The following is a 7,631-nucleotide window of genomic DNA, read 5'->3' on the forward strand; positions in this document are numbered from 1 at the left end:
GCATATTTCACTCCAAACTTTTCCAAATCCCAATCCAACATCCCCGCAAGCCGTAAATTAGTTACAGCAAGCCGTAAATTAGTTACAGCAAGCGCAGAAAGTTTTATTTAAGGAAACGGGATTCTAAAAGGCAGAACGACCAGTCGGGTCGTTACATCGAACTCCTAAATAGTGGGCAATAATTAAAATTTTACTTAATTTTAAGTGCTAAATATTAAAAAAATAATTTAAATTACATATTTGTCTAAGTTAAACTTATTTTTAAAAGGTAAAAAGGCGAATAACATTCCGTTAAAGGGTTTCTTGTTTTACTATAGTATAGACAGATATAGGTTTAAGTATACCGGCTAGATATTGTAAATATTTTTGGCCAAGCGGCCAACTCTGTAATATATCATGGGGAGTATATTCGTTCATTTTATAGACGGTCTCTTCCACTTTTTTACACTCTGTTTGGATCATTGTTCCCCATTATTTTATAATGTATTGTATCGTATGGTTTTATGAATACAATGTTTGGATAAATTATATTATTTGTTATTGTTAAATAATATTTTGTTGTTTGGTTTAATTGTATCGTACTGTACTGTAACTGATAAGTTTACTAAAATACCCTCAATTGTTTAAATATTAAATTTATCAAAATTATGCATAAAAATAATTTTAAAAAATAAAATAGAAGAAGGCAAAACACCTTAAGAAAGCAGAACAAAGGAGCGAGACAGAAGAAGGCAAAACAAAGGAGCACAGCTAATTAGAATTGAGTTAAAAGCAAAATAGGAGAAAAAATAAAACAGAAGGCGGCAAAACATCTTTAACTTTGGCGGCAGAAATTCTGGAAAAAAATAAAGTAGGTTATAGGTTGGAGATTTGGAGTTAAAATAGGAAAAGTTAAAGGGTAAAATAGAATTGTGGAGTAATAAGTTAGGGCATAATTGGAAAGAAAAATCGGAAACAATCCCACCACACCAAATCGATTGTTTTAAAAAAGGGGACTTTCCATTGTTCTGGAACAATGAATTTAACAATACAATACAACCAATTTTAATGAAACAAATCAAAATTTTTTTGGATAACAATACAATAGAATACAACGGGGAACAACCATCCAAATAAGCTGTTACTCTTTTTATTTTTATTATTTTATATTTTTGCTCTTTGGGCTGTCTAATGGTTTAATCGACTTCCACAACATAGCCAATATGATGACAAAATGTGCAACAAAAATAAATTTCATCTCAGCAAATGAAGTCGGCTTATTATTCTCGCCCAACTATGCCTTATAAAAAGGATTAAGCGGTCGTTGCAAATATAGTCTGGTTTACAAGTTCGGAGTCGAATCCCACAGAGAACTAAGGTTTAGTTACAGTTGTTCAATATCGTTAAAAAACACAAGTCCAAACAATTTCCTAATTATAAAGATTATAATATTTATTTTTATCTAATTAACTAACAAATACTAGAAAGCAGTAAAACTATCAATTAACAAGGATAATGATTGAGAGAAGATTACGAAGGTCTAGAGTTATGATTTCCCCTATTGTCGTAATCCTTTCCGCTACGTCTTCTATAAATTTGCCTAAGTTTTCTCTACCGATCATGAGCACTCTGACTGTCGTAACTCTCTCCCGAGTAATTACCACAATTTACTAGATATATTCTCCCGAACTACGCTAGTTGGCATTAAGTACGGCTCACTCGGATAGCACCAAGGTTTCGTTATCCCTAATCTCACCTTTAAACCCTCCATATTGATCCCTCATATATGTTAGGAGTGATTTTGTTCAACAACTACCTAAATATGCACTTTCTCCTGAGTAATACATACTAAATAGGCACAGTAGATTGAGATCTCTTCAACCAACCACAACAATAACGTAGTTGAACAAATAGAGAAATACTACATCAAAACTATATTAACGTAATAGGAACATCATCCTCCAATAGGTTCCATCAAAAACCCTAGATAACAAATTAGCTATTCATAATAGTATGCATAACTACAATACTAGAATTCATAACCAATAATGGAAAATAGGAAGAAGGAAGTGAAAAACTCGTAGAAGAATTCTCCGCCTTGCTCCTAGTGTATTCTTGCCTCCTTAGGTTGAATTCCCTATCTCCTTAGCCTCCTTAGGTCTAAATTATGTCCAAACTCGATCTCTCCCGACCGTCTCCCTTCAAAGTGGCGTTTTTAGGTCTATTTATATGTGTAGGAAAAGACCTAAACGTGTAGGCCAAGTCCTAGTCAAACCAGGAGACGAAATAACTCTTCAAAATTCGGACTGGACCTGGCCACAGGCCTAGCATCGCCAGCCTAAAGCCTGGTTGAGCTGGCCTTTGCCTGACCTCTCCTTTTTACTGTTCTCGAGCACACTTTCAACGTTTAAGTATTCCTTTTGCTCTACTTTCGTCTTCAATTCACCTACACACAAAATAGACTCCATTACATGCAAATAAAGTATAATTTATCATTAAAGCATATAAAATGCAAGGCAAATAATGTACAAAACTATGGAATTATAGCCACCCATCACTTATATTTGTACAGTCAACGAAAACATACTATTAACGGTTACAAAATTTCCATTTGGCTACAATAGATTATAGCTGAAGAAAAAATGAAAACAGAAAGAAAGTATAGGGGGCGTAATTACACCATAAGAATTGACATTGTTCTAGAATGACGGAAATGTTGGTCTTATTTGGCTGCAATATGAGTTCATTTTGTGGTTTTATATGGTTTCACTTGTGGTTCTTCCCATCATTTTGCTACGGGAAAACTTGCCGTTTGAAAATGGAATTACATCAGATAGTGGAGATAATATTACTGAGAATATTATAGTTTAAATATTAACGTGCGCTGAAAATATGCAATGAAGCTTTCATAGCTCAGTTGGTTAGAGCACCCGTTTAGTAAGCGGGAGGTCTTGAGTTCGACTCTCAATGAAAGCAAAATATTTTTTGCTGTCAATTGTTTGCTAAATTAGTTGGCGCAGTTTTCTTAGGAATCATACAGAACATTATTGCTTCACGTGATATTCCCTGTGCTAATCCTCATCTCTCATAAGCTTTGGCAAATTTTTCTTTTTTTCTCTTAGGCTTCTACAATTGGCAAATCATATACAACCATGAATGTAAAAAAGAATAGCATGACCGTTGTCATTCTCTTATGCTTTGGCAAATATTTTCACGGATCTTTTGAATGTCGTATATCATTAATAATTTTTTGTTGGCAAAAAATGATAAATGGTAGTATTAATTTTTTGTTCATGGTGATCTTCAGATTTTTTTTGGATTCTTCTGGAGGTAGGAAAGCTGCTTTCTCTTCTAGCATAGATCATACTATGTAATTTAACTTTTTAAGTTGTGGCTTCTTGTTTTTCTCCCTTGAAGAACTTTGGCAATTAAGTTGTGAGTATGAAGTTTACAAGCTTGGTCCTGATGTATGATATCATTTAGAGGCGGATCTAGGATTTCTAATACATGGGTGCACTACTAAAAAAAGAAGAAAAGGATGTATTAAATGGGAATTGATATCTATTCCTCTTGGTAAATAACTCAACCTTCAACAAAGTGCACCATTCAACCTTCTTGGAGCATGGTGCCAACACTTAATATTATACCAATTTTAGAAAATATGTACATAAGATATCTAATTTTATGGAGAGACCATGGGTTCACGTGCCTCACACTATAACATTATGCATCTATAGCTACGAAATCTTAGCTACGAATTTGAAATTTATAGCTAATACCTAATAATAGCCACAAAAATTAGAATTATATGGCTATTTACATAATTTTAAAATTTCCTTGCCACGAAAATTAAGTTGGTAAAGCTAATTCATCATATTAGCTATAATTGCTAACAATCGTGGCAATAACTATCTTAATAGCTACAAATTTGTTGCTACAAATAAATTTTTGTAGCTAATCATAAGTTTTTGTCACGCATCAATAGTTACTGTAGCAATAGTAATCTTTTAGCCACAGTAAATTATTTGAAACAAAATATTGTAGCTAAATGAATATTTTTGCTTCAAGTTCAAAAAATTGTGGCAGTAATTAAATGATATAGCCACAAATTTATTGCTATAATTGAATTACGTAGTTAATCATTAGTTGTTTGGCACGAGTTAAAATTTACTATAGTTGTAGTAACTTTTTAGCCACAATAAAATATTTAAAATAAAATATTGTAGCTAAATGAATATATTTGCTTCAAGTTATAAAAAGTTGTGGCAGTATAGGTTGAATTAGCCACATATTTTTTAATATAATAGAATTTTATAGCTAATCATTAATTTTTGCCACGAGTTAAAACTTAATATAGAAACATTAACCTTTTAGTCATAATAATTATGTAAATCAAAATGTTACTAAATAAATAATTTTGCTTCAAGTTGTGTCACTGCAATCATAGTGTTTTAACCATAATAAGTAATATGTACAAAATTTCGTAGGTGAATTTTACTATTTCAATGACAAATAAGAGTTGCGCAAACAATTATCAAGTTATGAAAATTAATTTTAACTATAAAAATTAGATTTTTCCAAAATAACAGAAAATATAGTAATTATATAAAAATTGAAGTATTAATAAACTTTTAGTATGAAAAAGTTAATTTTAATAGATCATTTGTATGCCTACTTGTAGCCTCAAAACTTATCAATTTTCTTTTTGTAGCCTCAAAACTTGTCAATTTATTTTTTATTTATCAACTCATATTTTATTTTATTGCAACTTGTTATTTTTGGACGTTAATTATATATATTTGGTGTAAAATTCAAAATATATTAACATTTGTGGAGAATTTATGTATGTCTGGTACTTAACTATTTTTTTTATATAAGTAGTTAGAGTAATTTCTTATATTTCAGTATTTATTTTTTGTTTAATTAATATTATTTTATATTTAAGTATTTCTTGATAAATAAGTCCTCATATATTGAAGACTTTAAGAGTTTTTAATAAGTACTTAGAATAATTTCATATATCTAATGATTCATTTTTAAATAAGTGCTCATATATTGAAGAACTTTGTGATGATTTTGGTGCATTTAGTTTTGATAAATGACCAAAGCTCCAAATAAATACAATGAACATATTTAACACTACAAAAATTTTTATTATATCATAATTCATATTACTTTTTATATAATCTTGTTATAGATATTTCAAAGAATTACGAAGTTAATTGATACTTAAGTCCATAGAAAATTAATTATATTATAATTCTTATTAAATATAATGGAATTATAGCTAATTCGTGAGGATGACTATTTTTATAGAATTTAAACAACTATAATTTTTTTTTTGTGTGTATGTATATATAATTAAATATACTTTTTTAATAAGTTTTTAATTGTCATTTTTAATTATAATTGAATATAATAATTGAGAATTAATTATGATAAAAATATATGAAGAGGATCATGTTTCTCTTGTGACTATTAGTTGATATTTTATAATATTTACATAATTCAATATTATTAAGTTTCACTTCAAAAAAAAATAGTATGGTCGATAACTTGATATAGGAGTGTATAACAAAACTAACTAGTATAACATATTTCATATTAAAAAAATTAAACTTATATTTTTCTATAAAATTTAAATAAGTATGTAATTAATTTTCATTAGATTTGAATGAGCAATATCAAATGGTCACTGTACACTCAATTTAGATAAATAGAAAGTTGTATATTTAATGATCTAATACTATTTTAATAACTTAATAACTATCATAATCTAATTAAATACTAAAATTAAGAAGTTAATATAATTTAAATAGGAGTAAATTACAAAACTAACAATATCATATAGGAAGAAAAAAGTTGTAAGGAATATACTATATTATAGAATATCTTTATTTCATGCAATTTGATTTTTCTGTTTTACTTAGTGTAAATTATGTATTTAATTTCTTTCATTTACCATAGATAATTTTCTTACTTATTGTATTTGTTAGTACTTACATTTCTCTTATTTATGGTATTTGTATTAAGAAATAAAAGGAAGAAAATATATATTAACAAAACAAAATGAATATAAAGGCCAATTGGCCCAAACCAAAATCCCCAAAACCTAATAAAATTATAAAAACTTCAACCTAAGTATGCGTTCCTTTCTAGCCGCCAACCCCACATTCCTCCCTTTTCCCGTTTCCTTCTTTTACAACGTCTTCTCTCTCCACCGGAATCACTGACTGTCTTCTCTCTTTTCAGGTATGTTTATATTTTAAGATTTTTCAATCCCCATACACCTACTTGAGTTAGAATTTTTGGATTTATATTCTAACAATTTGATAGTTATTGTGTGGTACTGTGATAGGTAATGAATGGAACCTTTAAGACTATAATGTAATGTTGGGAGTGTCACAGTTCGTCAAAAAGACATTACATTAATGAGATAAAATTCTTTCAAATTTTTTTTAAAAAGCATACAGGTTTGTTTTCTTGTCTTGTTGCTTTGAATTTTTCCCTCTTGTTATATGCTAAAAGTTCTTTTACACATTTTCTCTCTTTGAACGTTCTTCTAGCATTTTTACAAGTCAAACTTGCATCTTAGTATTAATATTTCTTTTGATTCCGTCATTCTTTTGTGCTAATTATTATTTCTTTTGAATTTACAGGGTGCATTTTAATCTATTGAATGCAAGAAGATCATCCTTGATGCAAAGAGTGAAATTACTTCATCCTTGGCTACAGAAGATCATCTGGTGGCAACATCTTCGGTCCCCGAATCAAATACTTTGAACTTAATTTTGTTTCGAAGTGGAGCCCTTCCGAATTTTATAGATTATAGTTAAATAACCTACTTACTTTAGATAGACAATTGTATATTTTAGAATTAATTTTTAAAACTATTTAGATGACAATTTGTATAATAAAGTGATATTTAAAATTTATTACGGTGTGTTTCTAGGGTTTGATCAAAGATGTATGGATATGAAATATTTGAATTTTTTTACAAATATTTAGTGAGGTGAAAAAAAGAAGAGAAATAGCTACGCATATGTAAAACTTTATTATCACTAATAAATTATTTATAAATAAAAATAAAATATAATAAAAATTTAGTCACCAAATAAAATATAATAAAAATATCTAATCAAGATATTTTGACGATTTATAGCAATGAAATTATGGATTGGTTGCTAAAGATAAATTCTAAATACAAATTTAATATATGAGCTGTGAGCACGTGATTTTTGTTTACACGACAATTGCTCCAAAAGAAATCAAAAATAATAACAAATGGTCTTGCTGTACAATTTTCGGAATTTACGTGGCATTTTTGGTAGTTATTTGTGGTCTTGTCCGTTTTTATTTAGTCTTATCAAACAAAAATACAAAAAAAATATGTCGTGTGTAATTAAACCATAATTCGGTTATTAAAAGGAAAATCACAAAATATGCATCTTTTATTCTATTTGTTGCCATGGTGTGATTTTACCTATTTAAATATTTTAATATGTGTGTGATAATTGTGTTAAGTGTTAATTAATATGTGTTTAGTTTTACTTTAATTAGGTATTGTGCTTTAAATTAAAAAATAAAAGAAAAGAGTGCAAATTGGTCTAAAAATCGGTTTGGGCCAGTTTCTTTAGGAAAATTCGAGGCCC

General features: G+C 28.7%; 1 long non-coding RNA gene and 1 other non-coding gene across 2 annotated transcripts; both read left to right on the forward strand.

Annotated features, from left to right (window-relative positions):
* The first annotated feature begins 2,881 nt into the window (after positions 1 to 2,881).
* On the forward strand, positions 2,882 to 2,955 carry TRNAT-AGU (transfer RNA threonine (anticodon AGU)). The gene has a single exon. It is a non-coding gene; the product is annotated as a tRNA-Thr (tRNA).
* Positions 2,956 to 6,109: 3,154 nt separating this feature from the next.
* LOC142163561 (uncharacterized) lies at positions 6,110 to 6,877 on the forward strand. The gene is made up of 3 exons (XR_012694505.1): positions 6,110 to 6,231; positions 6,338 to 6,452; positions 6,639 to 6,877. It is a non-coding gene; the product is annotated as an uncharacterized LOC142163561 (long non-coding RNA).
* Positions 6,878 to 7,631: the final 754 nt, after the last annotated feature.

The sequence above is a fragment of the Nicotiana tabacum genome, chromosome 8, assembly GCF_000715075.1.
Source record: "Nicotiana tabacum cultivar K326 chromosome 8, ASM71507v2, whole genome shotgun sequence".
Lineage (NCBI taxonomy): Eukaryota > Viridiplantae > Streptophyta > Magnoliopsida > Solanales > Solanaceae > Nicotiana > Nicotiana tabacum.